Consider the following 19037-nt stretch of genomic DNA (forward strand, 5'->3'; position numbering starts at 1 on the left):
GGGTCACTGTGGCTGGTACTCACTACATTCTTCCTTTGGCATTCATAGAGTCCTGTGTCACTCCTTGTGACACTGAGTAGAGCAAGGATCCTGTTATCATTGGACATCTGCAGCCTGGGACTAAGTGTGAGTCTATGACCATTTACCCACCACATGTAGATTGTGCCATGAGTCTCAGGTTCACAGGTTAAGACCACAGCCTCCTCATCCTCCACGGAGTTGCTGGTGACAGAGGGCTTGGGCAGATTCGGTGTGCAGATAATAGAGAAGTTTCCCCTGTGTGGCACCATTGATTTCTCCACGAGCATTTTCCAATCAGAGTTGACATCTACTATCTCTCAACCAATCCAAGTCCTTAAAAGCCCACAGCAGGTCTGTGTGTCAAAAGACAGATGGATGCATGATGATCTGAGGGCTCAGAGACCATGGGGCCACGTGCTCTGTGTGGGAGATGCACAGACTTCTGAAGTGTGAGTCGAGCAGCAATATTGGTGAAGTATGAATTGAGCAGGGCCAAACAATTAGAGTTTGATTAACTTTGTTTAAATTGAGCAGAGTCCAAGTGAGGCAGTAGTGGCTCATGTATCTCCCCACGTGAAGGACCCCACCTTATGACAATGTTGTTATTATGAATACACAGGTGTGCATGAAACAGGCAGTAAATCAGATATTACGTACCTGGCCAGCTCCACCTGGTCCTAGGAACCACCAGTATTCCCATTATGTGTATGTTACAGCTTTTTAGGCTACAAAATATAAAATACAACTTCAGAATATAAAATATGCTATTGTTGATACAAAATATTGAATATGAAGCTGAATATGTTGTTCTACTTTTTCTCCCTCTTGTTAAACTTTGCTATTTCAGTTTTGGAAGCTTCTATTGACACACACTTAAGCCAGAGATTCTTTCCTCAGCTGTGTGCAGCCTACCAGTAATCCCATGGATGGCATTCTTTATTTCTCTTAAAGTGTTTTTAATCTCTAGCATTTCTTTTGGTTCTTTCTTAGAATAGCTGTCTCTGTTTAAATCACCCATCCATTCCTGAAAGGTGTCTCCTTTTTCCATCATAATCCTTAACCAGAGTTGTTTTAAATTTCCAGTCTGATAACTTCAACATCCCTACCACATCTGTGTCTGGTTCTGATACTTGCTCTGTCTTTCAAACTGCATTTTTTTTTTTTTTTGCCATAGTCTGTCTTGTATTTTTTTGAAAACCACACATGATGTACTGGGTAAAAGGGACTTGAGTGAGCAGGCATTCAGTGACATGGTGGTGAGTGTGGGGAGGGAAGGGTTCTGTGGTTCTGGATGAAGTCTGTGTCATGGGCTGTGAATGTCACAAGTGCCTCTCAGGTTTTTCTTTCCATTAGGTGGTATATGATGACTTGAGGAGGCTGGAGTTGGATATTTCCCCTTCCCTTGGCCAGTTAAGCTCCCATCAAACCCCAGCTAATTAGGCTGTAGTAAAATAGTTTCTCTTAAATGTAGGTCTTACCAAGAAGAATATAATTCACTGACAACTTTCCAAGTGTTTTTTTCCCTTCTTCCCACAAGAAGGATGTGGATTCTTTTTGGATATTGACTGTGAGAACTTGGTAGAGCTCCAGGAACTAAAAGTCATAAAACTGTCCCCCTACTCCGAAGTCTAATCCATCCACTGGTGTGTTTATCTCTGCGCTGTGTCCACACTGAGCCTCCAGAATTTCCTCAATTAGAGTTCAGGTTTTCTGACCCCAGCACTGGTTCCCGCTGGGGTTTCTGTGCCTGTGTTTCTGCTGAGGTATGGTGTGTGCTCTGTATTTGCCTGTGTGTCTCTACAATATGTGGGCCAGTTAACACTGAGACCTTGCTTCTTGAGAAATCTAAACGAGTTGTTGATTTTTCAGTTTGTTCAGCTTTTTATTTGTTGTTAGAACTGAGTGAAAATTTTTAAGCTCCTTACATGTCTGATGGAAATTCGAAGTCTCTAGGGCATGACTGGAGGATATGAGCCCCACAACAGGTTGAGGATGGAGTCATGAGTGAAATGGGTGAAATGAGCCCATGGGCTTTGGAAACTGCAGATCTGTCCTTCTGCCTCTGACCCCCTGGTGAGTCAGTGTAGAAAGTGAAACCACCTTTGCAAAGCCTGTGATGGTGAGAGGAAGCTAGCTTGGCTGACCCCATCTCACCTCGAGCCTCAGGCTGGCTGTCCTCTCTCATTCCTGGGCATAGGCCTGGGTAAGCATGGGAGGAATTTATAGTTTAACTTTGAAGCAAGGATGATAATAGTCCCTCCCTAAAATTAGCTCCTCCTTGTCCGGGACTACCTTGGTAAATCTAAGAAAAGACCATGAATTATGGGAGGGTCCCAAATTCTGCTAAAATGCAGGCATAATTTCTATAATCCCTTACTGCTCAGGAGTCATGTGTCCAGAGGTCACAAGTTTTGTGCCTTTCCTAGTTGCTCCTATAGATAGCAACACTATTGTAGAATCTGAGATTTATCTTTTGAGCCATTTCTCAGACTTTTGCTTTCTGGCAACCAGCTGACCTCCTCTAGACTCATGAGCAATGGCTCAACCAGTCATGTGGCCCCCACTCAGAGGCAGATTCAACAAATACATACCATTTTCCCTACCTGCATCATTTCATCTCCAGCCAGTCAACAGTACTTATTCCTTACACTTTCGTCCCTTCAACGTTTTTGAAAAACTCTAACCTCAGAGCCATTGGAGAAGCTGATTTGAGTCACAATAAACTTCTGTCCTCCTGTTTGGCAGCCTTGGGTAAGTGAAACCATTCTTTACTACCTATCACCTTCATAATAAATTGGCTTTGCCTGTGCAGAGGGCAAGAACCTGTCAGGTGATTGTAAGAATGGATGGAGGAGTCACTGATCTCTTTCAGGTGGTCTGTTTCATGAGTCAGCCTCTCAGAGGGAAAGAGCCCTGGATTGGGACACAGTGGAAGCTCATTCTCCTGGTGACATGGGGACATTGTCTCATTATGGATCCTGGCAGGGGTGGCTACTCTGGCTGATTTTGGTGCGTTTTTCATTTACCAGAAGGCAGGACAGGCCTCAGTGTGAGCAGGAAGGAAATGGAACCATCCGTCTTGTTAGAGAGGGTGTCTGGGGAAGTCCTCAGGGTGGAGGAAGCTTTGCAGGACAGGGCTCATCAGGTAGAATGAAAGGGGGATGCACTTTTTTCACTGAACACCTTTCAGCTATCTCACCAACTCTGGCCTCACTGGTCTCTGCCTTTCCTTCTGAGCCCTGAGCCCTGATTCCTGGGAGGGAGGGAGGCAGGGAGGGAGGAAGGGTAAAGCTGGCATGTGTGCTGTCCTTGTTTCTTCCATCTCTGGAATCTTGACAGCGAGGGACCCTAATGTGTTACCTCAGAAGAGACCGTGGGAAAAAGCTGTTTCTCAGGGGTGCCTGGCTTATGAAGTGAGCGGAATTCAGACCAGGTTGGACTCGTGAACTACAGGGACCCTGTTCCATGTCAGCAACCAGCTCTTCTAGCTCAGTGTTTCTCTCTGTGGCTAATTCTTTTGTGTGATTTCTGAGCCCAGGGTAGAGTCCTCCTCACGATGCCTGATGGTCAGTCCTGTGTGGGGAGACCTAATGATGGGTTGGGGGTGGTCTTGTGTGTCACACAGAGTGCCCAGGGAACAGGCTTTGTGACTTTCTCTGCCCCAGCCCCACAACAAGATCTGGATAGTGGGCTTGGTCAGATAAAGTCAGAATCCCTGGGGAAGGGTATGTGTCCTGGCAGTGCTGAGATTCATGCATCCAGGTTAGTTCTCAGTCTCTGCAAATACATTTATGTTGCGCATGTGCTCTCTCCTGGACTGCTTCATGTCCCTAAATTCTTGAACCTGTCTGCAGATAATGTCAGGAGAGTTCTGCATGGAAGTATATGAGGGCTATCTTATAAGAATGGGTGTGTTTTACATAGAGGGGTTTTTTTTCACCAAACACTTTTCAAAAAATTGTGGTTGAGTGTGTATATAGAAACACATACATACTTATATTCATTAGATGTGAATATGTATTTCTATAAATTTAATATATACATATGTCTATAAATATACACACATATGTATATATGTATATGTATATATGTGTACATGTGTATATATATGTGTGTGTGTGTGTGTATATACATAATATGCCATTTTAACCACTTCACTTAAGGGGAGAGAGAGAGAGAGAAGAGAGTTTTTACTAATACCAAATCTGGGTTAAATAAGGGTGGTCCTATTTCCTGGGGTTGGGCTTTTGCTAGATGTGTCAATTCATGTTGGAAGTGAGCTAGAGAGGTTACATGCTTAACCAATTTAGAGATTTTCTATATGAAAATAATCTGTGAGTACATTGATAAGTTTTATCCTTTCCTAGGTGAAAAGCTTGGTGAAGGATTTTAAGGATTTCCCATTGGCTGAAGGCTGGCAAATGGAGTTTGCCATCCTCTGACTGCAGCCATTCTGAGGACTGGAAAGAATACCCTGAGAAGTGGCCTATTTTATTTCTGCAGGAAGGTACTGCGGTTTAATTTATCTTACAGAGCCTTCCTAGATTAGAAGGCTTTGAGGTGTGTTGATACCTTGCCAGTGACTTAGCTGCCTGATCAGCGAGCCTATTTCCTTTGGCTAATTCATCTGTTCCCTTTTTGATGTTCCCTATAATGTATCACTGCTATTTCTCATGGAAGAAAACTGGGGATAGTATCCTGTTAATTTTTTGGTGATATTTTATAGGAAATACATCGGTGGTAAGAAAATGCCTTTTATTTTAAATGGCAGCATGAGCATGAAGAACTAAAAAAAGCATACTTGGAATCAGTGTAAATGTTAGCTACCTTTCCCTTGCTTAATTTAAGTACTCTTGGAAGAACTATTTGTTTAGCTGATTGAGCACCTGCACCTGAAGAGAGATGTTATTTAGAGTGACTACTGCTTACCCTTCCTTATATATTTCCTGCTTTACCAGCTGTTTGTTAGCTAAGAGCTCCCTCTGGAGGAAAGTAATTTTGCCACATTAAGTGGGGGCGTAAACCTTTTTTTCCTAGGGTTAATATGGAGGCTTTTCTGACTAGTAGAGGTATTGTGACAGTGGTTTGGAAGCAGGTGTACACAACAGGTCCCTCTAACTGCAAATAAGAGGTTGAGAAAAATATTGGATTAGAATTTTTCCTGAGACACCCCTTATGGTTGTGCTATGGGAAGAGGGGAGGCCTGGATAAGAAAGGGGAAAAGAGAGAGACTGGATCTAGTGTTTAGAAGGAGGTCTACTTTCCTTCCTATAATTTCCAGAATCACCTGTGTCTCCTGTGCTTTAATGGCAGTTTGAGCTGCTGGAGCCAGGGGTTTTAGCCCCAGGACCCATCAGTCCTGCTGGACCACTGTGAGACTGGTTCTGAACCCAGTGACCTCCATCTGTGGGAGCAGTTGCATCTCCAGTGGTCTCCACCACAGGCTGGGCAGGGTCAAGGTGACTTCCTCTTGCTGTTTGGACACTCCTTCCTAAAATGCCCTGGCTTGCCACACCGAGAGCAACTAGTAGATACACCTCTGGGATCCTGGACTTTGCAACTCTGCAAAGCAGATACTAGAGGCTTTGTCCTTCTCTTGAGCTTTCTCTCTTTCTTCTGGGCCTTCTCCTGGTCCCTATTATAAAAGACTGAAGTGGCTACCCTCAGAAGGTTTTCCAAGGTGCTATCTGCTACTATAGCTTATCTTTTGTAGGTTCCTTCTAATATTGGGAGCTTTATGTATAATAAACTTATCTTTTAGAATGGGCTGTCACTTGACTGAATCAGGAGACAAAAAGGTGTGTGCTAATAGTGCCCCTCTCAACCTATCCATAAAGGCTGCAGGATTCTCATCTGGCTTTGAGTCTATCATAGATAGTTTGGAGGAATTAAACGGTCTGGCCTTAGTTTTTCTTTTCCATTCATCTGCAGAGCTATTGGGGTTTCAATCAGGGCTGGCAGGAGGTACTGCTTCACTTCTTATTTGGAATGGTGTTTCTGCTATTTCTTCACTTTCCTTATCTCCTTCCTTCCCTTTTGGTGTAGTATAGCAGATATGTTGCTCATCTCCAAAATTCTCTGCTGCTTGCAGAGCTGCCTGTTTTTCAGCTACAGTTAGCGTTTTGTTTAGGAGCAGCATAACATCCTTCCATGTGAGGTGAAACACCTGACTTAAATTCTGGAAAGCTTATATATACCCATCAGGATTGTCTGAAAATTGGCCTAAGTCTTACTTTATTTGCCTAAGTTTCTGTAATGAGAAGGGAACTTGGAGGGACCCCAAATTATGGAGGTTCTTCTCAGATGGTTCCCTTGGAAGTTGCTTTTCTAATTCTAGGGGATTATTCTTTATAGGTCTGCCTGATATGACTGTTAAAAAAATCTGGTTTGCTGTTATAATGCTTGTAAAGGTTTAGTAAAAATGTCCTGTCATTGTGCAAAATAGAATGAGTTGCTTTTCTCTTCAAAGTCCTGAGGTTAAAAGAGTTCTAGTGCCTCAAAGTGCACTCCAGAGGGGTGCAAGCTGAAGATGCTCTGTTAGCCATCTAGAAAAAGAAGTGGGAATAAAAGTGTCCTTAGAGTCCTCCTTCTTTCATTGTGACCCAGAGTAGAGTGGAAGACAGTGGGAGCATGCCCCCAACTGTTTTCTTTCCTTGGTTTCTGAGTCCTGGCACTGTGTTAAATGTGCCACCCATGGTTGTTGGTGTGGCCCTGTAAACCAAGGAACTGCATAAGCGAAGTGATGCAATTAGCCACACTTTACCCATGCAGCCTTAGCTTATCTCCTGTGATCTGCCTGGCTCCCTGAAAAAAGGATCTGTGGAGAAACTGTAACAGTTGCCTTTGAACAAGCTTTCTTTAACAGAGGGAATGTGCCAGTTGGCAGTTATGGCCCGTGCTAAAACATTTACCCTCAGAAAAGTGTTCCTGGTTAACTCTGTTCTTAAAATGTCCTTACTAATTAAATACTGTTCTAATTGGAGATAGAATAAGTACCTTAAATGAATTTAGGGAACTAATTGCTGTTTTTCCTGCTGATGGGACAGTATCGGAACTCAAATTTGTCTTTGGAAAACATTTTACTCCTAACTATTGAAAGCAGAGCTTTCCCATTCACAGAAAGGGCTTTTCTATCAGAGCAAAAAGAGAGAATTGGAAAAGTGCAGTGTTATGGCAAAGGACCAACAATGTGCCTCATGAGGAGGATTTCTGTTTCCACTAGGTGACACTGTTGGCTTAGAAATACCATGTGCTTACCAGAGGAAGGAGAGAGAGGGAGAGAGAGAGGGAGGGACCTACTGGGTTAGTTATTATAGCATTTACTGATCTTTCCTAATAGAACTGTTTCCCTGAACTGTAAAAATTTCCACATATTGCATACACAAAAAGAATAGGAGACATAGAGACCATGGATAGAAAGGAAGAACAAATTCACAACAGGATAGCAAATTAGGAGACCCATTACCAACATCTGGATGGGCTGCCAGAGGCTGTGTTCAGTACAGAGGCCTTTGAATAACATCAGGGTGTGTCCTGGTCAGAAATTCTCACCTGCTCCAGGACATCCCCCAGCCTCATGTGATGGTGAGGTTCTCCATGAAAGGAAACTAGTTTGAAGAGAACCTTGAAATTAAAGGGCAGATTTGAAGTTTGCTCCATACTCAACGTTCTGAAGATTCTATCTTCTGTTCTGATCACAATCCCGGATGAGAACTCCCAAATAAAATGGCTCTCTTTAGGAATCCATCCATGGTTCTTTGTCACACACTGAGAAAGAATTCAGGACATGGAAACACATGAGGAGTGGGTTTAGTAGTGAAAAGTTTAACAGACAAGAAGAGAGAGAGAAAAAGCTTTCTCATACAGAGAAAGCAGTCACCCAAGAGAGGGTCTCCAATTTGGGGTGGGAGGCAGTTGATTTTTTTTCAGAGACTTGAGGATGCAGTGATTGATTTACATAGGGTCCCGGGGATTGTTTTGACCAGGTGTGCCTTTTACATAGCCTGAGAAAAGACTGGCCCTCCCACCCTAATCTTTTATTATGCAATTGTGGCCTCTACCTGGTGGTCACCATGACACCTGCACATGTGGTGACAAGGAAAAAAGAGCAGGAACCGCCATATTGGGAGTACCTGGCTCTTAGTTGCCTGCATCTGTATGTGCATATTTATGCTTGCAGCCTGATCATTCAGTCTGTTTTCTGTTAGAAATTGTTTGGGGGCTGCTTTTTATTAAAGGAAAATTCCACCAAGAATTCTTTTACCCTTTCTAGCTGCCTAAAAATAATTTCTCAATAACTCCTGTATTAGGACCCCTTTAGGAAAACAGAAAAGATGACACAGACTCTCCTGTAGGGGAGTAACCATAGTTTTTTTTTCTCATGGATCCCCAAGAGTTGCAAGTGAATGGATTTCTCTCAGGTCTAAAACTCTGCTCTTTTCTCCATTGTGTTACCTGACCTCTTTGCCTTTTATATTAGTTTGTACTGTAAAAATATTTGACCTTGTGTGTGTAATGGTTGCTCAGTCAGTGGTAAGAGCTGTGGTTTTGAAGGTGACTAACTGAGGTTATAATAAATTATTATAGCTTCAGTGGGCTACTCATTTCTTTGCATGTTTAGATGCAAAAGACACAGTTTAAACAATTAGGGAAATGCCTTGGAGCAAAGTACTCTGTGGAAGTGTTGCACAGTATGGTCCCCATTGCATTTTCCTCTTCTTGGGGACCTGGGATTCAGTGAAATCCTTGATTTTTAATATCTAAGTGTTGTCCCTTCCATCTGGTTCTCTTTTTTACATATTTAATTTATTAGAGTCTAAAAATTGCAAAGACTTTGTTGGCCCTCTTCCTTAATGGGCTCTATCTTCATCACAGTGATTCAGTTGACGAACAGAGACCAAATTAAAAGCTACAGCTCTAAATCAACAACAGGTGCTGGAGAGGATGTGGAGAAATAGGAACACTTTTACACTGTTGGTGGGAGTGTAAACTAGTTTCACCCCTGTGGAAGTCAGTGTGGCGATTCCTCAGGGATCTAGAACTAGAAATACTATTTGACCCAGCCACCCCATGATTGGGTATATACCCAAAGCATTATAAATCATGCTGCTATAAAGACTCATGCACACGTATGTTTATTGTGGCACTATTCACAATAGCAAAGACTTGGCGCCAACCCAAATGTCCAACAATGATAGACTACATTAAGAAAATGTGGCACATATACAGCATGGAACACTATGCAGTCATAAAAATGATGAGTTCATGTCCTTTGTAGGGACATGGATGAAGCTGGAAGCCATCATTCTCAGCAAACTATCGCAAGGACAAAAAATCAAACACTGCATGTTCTCGCTCATAGGTGGGAATTGAACAGTGAGAACACATGGACACAGGAAGGGGAACATCACACACCAGGGCCTGTTGTGGGGTGGGAAGAGTGGGGAGGGAAAGCATTAGGAGATATGCCTAATGTTAAATGACGAGTTAATGGATGCAGCACACCAACATGGCACATGTATACATATGTAACTAACCTGCACATTGTGCAGATGTACCCTAAAACTTAAAGTATAATAAAAAATAAATAAAAAAAACTCCTTGGTAAATTTCTATTATTTTTGTGTTACCTTGGCATCTATTTTTAATCTTCCTTGAACACACCAAATTTTTTCTTGAAAAAGCTTAAGTTCTCTCTCTCTCTCTTTGCTTTGAGATGTAAATGTGCTATGTATTTTCTCTAAAACTCGGTAAAGCCTTCCTCAGATACATGTTAACCTTTACCATTTACAAGAAAGCAATTTGAATCCAAGTATCCTTTAAAATGGTGGGTTTTACTTATCTCATGCCTAAAACCCTAAAGTCAAAATTCTAAAATCTTTTTGTCTCTCTCTATCTTTATGTGAACATGTATATGTTATATGTTTCATCCCGTATATTTATATCTCACACGTTTATATACTGTTTACACGTGGTATCAAATTAATGTAAAAATAGATGAGTACTCACAAATTAAGTGAATAAGCCCAAATGGTTTTCTATACATGTGATTTTAGTAACCTTTGGTGAATATAGATAGTTTTAAAATTGTTGGTAAAATAAAGTAGAAATGTCTTCATAATTTAATTTATATGTTTTTGCCTAGGTCTGTTGGCAGGCAGGTTTATATTGTCTTTACTAGATGTTTTAAGGTCATCAGACAGTTGCTTCCATGTATATACATTTCCTTAATTTGTCTGTGAGCTTATGTCTTTATATTTGAAGCTTTAAATTCTGAGTTCTAGATGAGTGACCATAGTAAGAACTGGGGACAAAACTCATCCCATCCTCCAGCTGTGCCTGGGAGAGAAGAGTGTCCAGGCATTTTCTTCATAGCTCTGTTCTTTGTCTTGGGCTTTTCATCTTGTACATAGTTAGAATGGTTTACTCCCTTGTTTTTTTTCTACTGAAAATAAGGCTGTATAAGTCTGTTTTTACATTGCTACAGACAAATACATGAACCTGAATAATTTATAAAGAAAAAGGTTGAATGGTCTCATGATTCAACAGGTTATAGAGTAAGCACGATTCTGGCATCTGCTCAGCTTTTGAGGAGGCCTCAGAAAACTTACAATCATGGAGAAAGCCAATAGTGGAGGAAGACATCTTATATAATAGGAGCTGTAGGAAGAGGGCAAGGGTTGCACACTGGTAAACAACAAGATAAAAACTCACTGTTGCTACAACAGCACCAAGGAGAATGGTGTTAAAATATGAGAAACCACCTCCATGATCCAATCACATCCAACCATGCTCCACCTCCAACTTTGGAGATTACAATTTGACATGAGATTTGAGCGGGGGTAAAGGTCAAAAAAAATATTATTCTCTCCGTGGTCCCCCCCAAATCTCATGTCTTTCTCACATTTAATAATATAAGAATGGCATCCCAACAGTCTCTAGAGTCTTAACTCATTCCAACATTAACTCAAAAGTCTGAAATAGCAAGTTTCATCTGAGACAAGACAATTTCCTTTTACCTATGAGCCTGTAAATTCGAAAACAAGTTAGTTACTTTTAAGACACAATGGAGGTATGGGCATTGGGTAAATACTCCCATTCCAAAGGGAAGAAATAGGCTGAAGAAAATAGGATACAGGCCCCATGAAAGTCTGAATCCTTGTAGCACTGTCTTTAAAACTTAAAGCTCCAAAATAATCACCTTTGACCCCATATCTCATATTCAGGGCACACTGATGTAAGGCTTAGGCTTCCAGGGTTCTGGGCATCACAGGAACATTCCAAGAGAGTCACAAAACAGTTTGTAGTGTGGCTTTTGATGCTAAACAGTGTATTAGACTGAGTAAGTCACTGAAGAGAAAAAAGTCAGAGGAGAAGATGGGTGAGGGTGACAGAAATGGAATGGTGAAAGGAAAGGTCTGATAAAAATGTTTACCGGCTGGGCATGGTGGCTGATGCCTGTAATCCCAGCACTTTGGGAGGCCGAGGTGGGTGGATCACAAGGTCAGGAGTTTGAGACCAGCCTGACCAACATGGTGAAACCCCATCTCTACTAAAAATACAAAAATTAGCCATGTGTGGTGGCACGCACCTGTAATCCCAGCTACTCAGGAGGCTGAAGGCAGGAGAATCACTTGAACTTGGGATGCGGAGGTTGCAGTGAGCTGAGATCGTGGCATTGCACTCCAGCCTGGGTGACAGAGCGAGACGCCATCTCAAAAAAAAAAAAAAATGTTTACCCAAGGGCTCATCTCTTACCTTGCTCTGTGACTAATATCTTACACATTTTGATTTACTCTTCCACTTTCATTTTCTGATGCGCAAATGGTCACCCTTCTGCTGAAGATGAGAAAAGAGGCTGAGGGGGCTCAAATGAATGGTCTAGAGTCATCCAGCTACTTCATAGAACTTGTGTGTTTCACCTTGATGTTTGTGCACAGACAGAAAAGTGAGACACAGAAGGAAGGCAAAGCAAGTTTTTGTTGTGGGTGACATTTATGAAAGTTACCCGTGTTGGCAGAATAAGGGACTCCTAAAATGTTTGCACCCTAGCTCCGGAAACAGTGCATTTACTTTTCTTGGTAAAAACACTGTGCAGGGGTGATAAAATTAAAATCTTAAGATGTGGACATTATTCTAGATTATCTGGGTGGGCCCATTGTAATCAGAAGTGTCCTTGTAAGTGACAAAGAAAAGCTGGGGCGTCAGTGTGTGAATGATGAGCCTGTGAAACTCCACTGGCCAATGCTGGGTGTGAGCATGCATCAAAAGACAAAATTACAACTACTGTAGTTATAGATTTTATTTTTCGTTTATTATTTGAGGCAGCTCTTACTCGACAAATATAATGACAGCCCTCCTTGGGCTATACAATAACAAAAGAGTGGGTTTTGTCAAGTGGGATCCAGTAAACAAAGCCATATAAATAAATAAATTGGTTAACATTAGGGTACTTCAGGTCGCTTTTCTGTTAAAGTTAAAGCAGAGGAAACTTTTATTATGCTGTCTCAGGTAAAGTGGAATCTCCTGTTTTCAACAAAAAACAAAGGTCTATTCTGGTATCTCTTTGCTTCATTAAAATTTCAGTTGTAAACTGTAGCATTTAGCATGAGTGGTTCTATTTGGCAGTCTCTAGTCTCTCACTTAGGTGAGAGTGTGACCAAAATTTAAAGCATTGGCATTCATGTCAGTAACCATCGTATTGAGCTTCCATCATTTATAGGTTTATGATGTCTTCTGGATCACATATTTCTTTGAGTTTTTGTCATTTCAGCCAAAGAGAGACCCTTTGGTATTTGTGGATGGCTGCACACAAAACTTTTTAAAAACTTTTGCAGAATTCACCACACCAAAATGTAGAATTTAAAAACTTGTAGAATTTATCACACCAGAGAGGCTACTAGTATGACTATCAGGAGGATAATACCAAAAGTTTGGAGTATGCACTTTAGGCAAGATGCAAACAAACTAAAATAGAATAGATCAAAGAATGAACCAGAAGATTCTAGCAATTTTAACAAGTAGTATGTTTGGTAACTGCTGTGATTGAGTCATTATTATACTTGATATATTTGTTTATGTGCAACAATCAGTGTCAGAAACTGCACAGACTCCTCCCTGTTCAGCTGGTAGGCAACAATTTTATTATGTAGCATTCAATGGCTCATTAAATTAAAACAGGGAGTGAGAGCAAGTGAGTCTGAAAATGTAACTTTAAGAGGGACCACTGTACATTTGAACAAACAATTGTGTTAAAGATGCTGCTAATATCAGCCGTTGGGTGGACTAAATGATATCTTATGTAAAAATTTGAGGATGACATGATATATCTGTCACTCTGTTATTCTAGTCTCAGAAGCTACTTCATGTGAAATTCTATTGATATCATCCTGCCAAGTGAAAGAGGCAGGCATAAGCATGGACAAATTAAGAGGGGTAAGAGCCGGATTTTGATGTGGAGACTTGTTCTGACAACTTTGGAAAAGCTTTTCACAGTGTGAAGTTGTCAACTTCTTATCCTGGTTTTCAGTTTGAATATCTGTAGTTATGGTGTCAAACATATTGGTGAGCTCTGAGTGACTCATACTTCAGGCACGAGGGTTTTCCCATGACATTTACATTGAGCTTTCCACCTCCAGCTTATAGGGCTTCAGGAACAAAGCAGATTTTGTTCTTACTGATTCAATAAAAGAAAACTGGATGGGAAGAACTAGAAGAATTCAGGGTCTAGTCCAGTCTACTGGTGAAGAATAAAAACTCAAAAACCATGAACAGAGCTTCAATTTCATAACAGGTATACTACAGTTTTTCTTTTCCACATAATTTTTCTCTCTATAGGCATATCATTTTTACCAAAGATAATCCCAGTAGGACAAATTTGTTTACAAAGTAGGTTTAGTCTTATCAAACTTTGTCGGGATTCTTTACATAAGTGCATCAAGAGTAGCAATGGACCACAGAGGCTCTTGCTAAAGTTTGGTTCACTAGAAGTTTTTATAAAGAGTCTCAGATTAAACTTTTACAAACCTCTTGAGATGAGGAAACCAAATGAAGGCCATCTTCAGACTTTGCCTGCAGTACTTATGGGTCCGTTCTCTGTATATTCTCAAATATAACATCTCAGTCAAAGCCTTGGTAATATAACCAATGTTTTGAAATGTGTCCTTTTGTAAAGAGAGAAGATTCTTACTAAACTTGTGCAAATAACTATATTAGCATAAACATATGAATACTCATGAATAGTTTCCCAATCCTGGGACAGTTTGGTAAAGAGCAAAAATCAATGGGCTTCAATTATTGTTTCCAAAAGTATACTTTACCAAATTGCTTTAGATATAGATAGCTTAAAAGAAGAAAAACTCCATAAATCTGGAAAAAAACATTTAAAGAATCAGCAAATTTTCAAATAAAAATTATAAAAACATTATCCACATTATCATTTATTTCAATGAAATTATTTCTGTTAAGCTTGGCCTAGGTTGGCATATTTCATGAAGGCATCAGCCTGTTTGTTAAAGCTTTGGAAGTCTGTAGACAGCCCAGTGGTATAATCTTGAACTGCACAGAAACTTGTATGCAAGAGTACTTGTCAGTATCTTTTCCATAAATCTTTTGAAATAGAAGCAATTTCGGACTGTAGCTGATTGCAGATGCTTTCAGGAAGAATCAAAACAACTATCTGTGAATGACCAACATGTAAAATGACTATTGTTAAAACCCTGATGAGAATTTGGTATAATAAAGAGAGTAACTCCAGGCAGTACTCCAGTCATGATGCTGACAGTGGCCCCAACTGAGAGACCAAAAGAAGTTTCTTGTCCTGAAGCAGCTGTCATGGAAAAAAAAGAAGAGAAGGAATAAATAATAAAGACAACTCACATAGAAATTTAGTTACTTCTGTGGCATATTACATTCTGACTAACTTCTGTAGATATGACATGATTATTATAATAACGTATTCAATTTCTAGGAATCTCATAATTTTGGGGACACTCATGTCAGTAACATACCCATAAATAAAACTTAGAGAAAGTTTAGCATCGCTAATCATTTGATAATGCTTTTTATATAATTTAACATATCAAGTAAGGTGGCTTTTCCATTTAGCTTTTGTTTCTCAACTGCATTAGTGAGTTGTTGGTGTAGCCTATTAATGAAGAAGGCCAACATTATCAAGAATGTGAAAAGGCAACCCATGAGATGGAAAACTATTTGCAAATTATACCTCTTATAAGAGATTAATTTTCAAAATATTACATTCAGAATATTTCAGAAGAACCACATATCAAAAACAGTGGGGGGAATGGGGAGTTTTTCAGTGGGTCTGCAGTTTCTGTGATGCAGGATGAGAAGGTTCTAGAGGTCTACTCTACAGCTTGGTGCCTATACTTCATACAGATTGAGTATTTCTTATGCATAATACTTAGGACAAAAAGTGTTTTGGATGTCCAACTTTTTTTGATTTTGGAATGTTTGCAGTATACTTACTGGTTTAGCATTTCATATTTTAATAATTCAAAATCCAAATGTTCCAATGAACATTTCTTTTAAGCATCGCATCAGTGGTCAAAAGTGTTGGATTTTAGGGCATTTCAGACTTTGGATTTTTAGATTTGGGATGCTCAATGTTTAGTACTAAAGTTTGCACTTAAAAATTCGTCATGAGTTTGGACTTCACATCATGTTCTGACAATAGTAAAATGAAAATGTATAAGAAACATTTTTTTTCTTTAAGTGGGCACTGTTGTTAACTGTCCAAAGATCTAAGATCGATTTCTGGAAGTAGTATTCATCTTGATAACGAAAAGGTTTAGGTCTGCTCTGAATTCCAGCCCAGATCACATTATGCTCAAAGAAAGATGCTGAAGATGGTTTGGAATTAGGAACTCCCTGGGTAGTAGGAGGCGTGTGCATTCTGTTGGGAGGATAGGATTTGTCAGAGAGAAAATCTTAGGTGTGTCAATTACATCAAGTGAGGAATGATGCCAAATTAAGAGAAGTGATGTGTGTTATGTTAGTGAATTTATAAAGAGCTCCCTGCTTCTAATTTCTGTGCAGTTAGGCAAAATGGGGAGGGGCCCAAAACAGGCATGTGAAATGCTTTCATCATTTTCTCTTGATCTCAAGAAACACTAGAGTTTGATTAGGTTTGTTTAAATTGGGCAGAGTCTAAGTGAAATACCAGTGCCTCATGCATCTCCCTACCTGAAGAACCCCACCTTTTGACAATGGTGTCATCATGAGGACACAGGTGTGTGTAAAACCGGCAGCAAACTCATCAGACAGCACCCACCTGGCCAGCTCCATCCTGTCCCAGGAACCACGACTATTCTCATTATGTGTATGTTACAGCCTTTGAAGTGGTTCCACAACTACAAAATAAAAAATATGCTATTGTCAATACAAAATATTGGAAAGAAAGCTGGATATGTTGTTCCATTTTTTTTCCCATTCTTTTTAAACTTTGCTGTTTCATTTTTAGAAGTTTCTGTTGGCACACCCTCAAGCTAGATATTTGTTCCTCAGCTATGTCCAGGCTACCAGGCTTCTTCGTTTATAGAGGTTTTTGTTTTGTTTTGTTTTTGTTTTTTAATTTCTAGCATTGTTTAAAGTTCTTTCTTAGAATATCCATCTCTCTGCTTACATCACCCATCTTTTCCTGCATGGCATCTACTTTTTCCTTCATAACTGGTAACCAGAGTTGCTTTAAATTTTCAGGCTGCTGATTTCAACATCTCTGCTGTATCTGTGTCTGGTTCTGATCCTTGCTCTGTCTTCAAATCGCATTTATTTATTTATTTTTTGCCATAGCCTGTCTTGTATTTTTTCTATTTTTTTGAAAGCCAGACACGATGTACTGGGTAAAAGGAACTTGGGTGAGCAGGCCTTCAATGATATAGTGGTGAATATGGGGAGGGAGGGGTTCTGTGGTCCTGAATGAGGTCTATTCCCTGGGCTGTGAATGTCACAACTGCCTCTCAGTATTTTCTCCTCCTTAGGTGGGATATGATGGCTAGAGGGGGCTGGAGTTGGGCATTTTCCCTTCCCCAGGCCAGTTAAGCTCCCATCAAACCCCAGCTGATTCGGCTGTGGTAAAACAATCTTTATGAAGACAGGTCTTGCCAGGAAGAATTGAATTCACTGTCATCTTTCTAAGTGGTTCCTCTCCATCCCCCACAAGAAAGATAAAGGGAATTTTATTGAATATTCACTGTGAAAACCTAGTATAGTTCCAGGAAGTAAGAGCTATAAAAATGTCCTCCTAATCCCATACCTGATCCATCTGCTGGAGTGTTTAACTCTGTGCCTTGTTCACATTGAGCCTTCAGCAATTCATCAGTTACATGTAGTTCAGGGTTTTTGACTGTGTCTGGATAAGGTCAGTTGGTGACTAGGATGCAAAAGACACCCCACTGAGTTTGTGGGCCTGGGTTTCTGCTCAGGTAAGATATGCTGCTCTGTATTTACCTGTGGGTCTCTCCAGTATATGGGGCAGTTGGCACTGAGACCTTGCTTCTCTGAGTGGTCTAAAAGAATTTTTTATTTTTAACTTTGTTCATCTTTTTACTTGTTAGAACTGAGTGACAACCACAGCAGGATGAGGTTGGAGTGAAATGGGTGAAATAAGCCCATGGGCATTGGGGACTGTAGACATGTCCTTCTTCCTCTGATCCCCTGGTGAGTCAGTGGAGAGAGTGAAACCACCTTTGCAAAGGTTGCAGCAGTGAGATAGAGCTAGCATGGCAGACTTCATCTTACCTCTAGCTGGAGGCTGGCTGTCCTCGCTCATTCCTGGGAATAGTCCAGGCTAACCATGGGAGGAATTTAGTTTACAGTGTAATTTTGAAGCAAGAATGATAATATCCCCTTACTAAAATAAACTCCCTCCTTGTCAAAGATGGTCTTTGTAAAAGTAATACAAGACCATAACATTAGGATTATAGGAGAGAACGAAATACTGCTGAAATGTCATCATAGTTTCTATAATCCATTATTGCTCAGGAGTCATGTGGCCAGCAGTCACAAGACTTGTGATTTCATTAATTGCTCCTATAGATAACATCACTGTTATAGATTATGAGGTTGGTCTTTTGAGATATTTCTCAGACTTGCATTCTGGCAACCAGCTGGCTTCATCCAAACCCATGAGTAATGTCTCATCCAGTCATGTGGCCCCCACTCAGAGGCAGATCAAACACATAGAGACGATTTCCCCCACCTGCATGATTTCATTCCCATCCAATCACCAGGACCCATTCCTTAGACCTGAAACTTTTTGAAAAACTCCAACCCTAGCCACTGGGGAGGTTGATTTGAGTAATAATAAACTAAGTTCCTGTTTGGCAGCCATGGGCTAATTAAAATCTTTCTTTACTACAAATCACCCTCTTCATAACTTAGTTTCACCTGTGCAGGGGGCAAGATGGACCTGTCAGTCTTCCTGTCAGGTGAATATAAGAGTGGATGGAAGAGCCACTTATTTCTATCTGGAGGCCTGTTCCATGAGTCAGACTCTCAGAAGGAAAGAGTCCTGGAACAGGATACAGTGAAAGCTCATTCTCCTGATGACCTGAAGACATTGGCTCATAATGGAGCCTGGCAGAAGTGGCAACTCTGGCTAATTTTAGTTTTTTTTGTGGGGGGGAGGGAGGGGTTGCGGTCAGACCACAGTGTGAGCAGAAAAGGAGCAGAACAGTCAGCTTTTGTCTGAGGAAGTCCAAAGCATGGAGAAAGCTGTGCTGGACAAGGCATGCCAGCTAGAATGAAGGTGGGGTCGGGGGCAGAAGATGAGGGACACAGAGGAGCAGAGGGAGCCAGAGACACCCATGGCAGGGAGCAGCGGGGGCTACAGTGACCTCAGAGACTCCAGGGACTGGGACCCCCAGGGTCTCAGTTCAGTACCAGGGATCCCTGAAAACCCTCCCATGGCCTAGGAACCCCAGAGTCACATGAGACGAGGTAGCTTTAGGGACAGGGAGTGAGAGGGAAGGAACATGGGTCTCAGCACCCAAGTGATA

At 40.9% G+C, this 19037-nt stretch overlaps 1 pseudogene; it reads left to right on the plus strand.

Moving 5' to 3' along the window:
- Positions 1 to 19037, plus strand: part of LOC129019891 (small ribosomal subunit protein eS10-like) — a 482677-nt pseudogene that overhangs the window by 422874 nt on the left and 40766 nt on the right.

Source organism: Pongo pygmaeus, chromosome 20 (assembly GCF_028885625.2).
Source record: "Pongo pygmaeus isolate AG05252 chromosome 20, NHGRI_mPonPyg2-v2.0_pri, whole genome shotgun sequence".
Classification (NCBI taxonomy): Eukaryota; Metazoa; Chordata; class Mammalia; order Primates; family Hominidae; genus Pongo; species Pongo pygmaeus.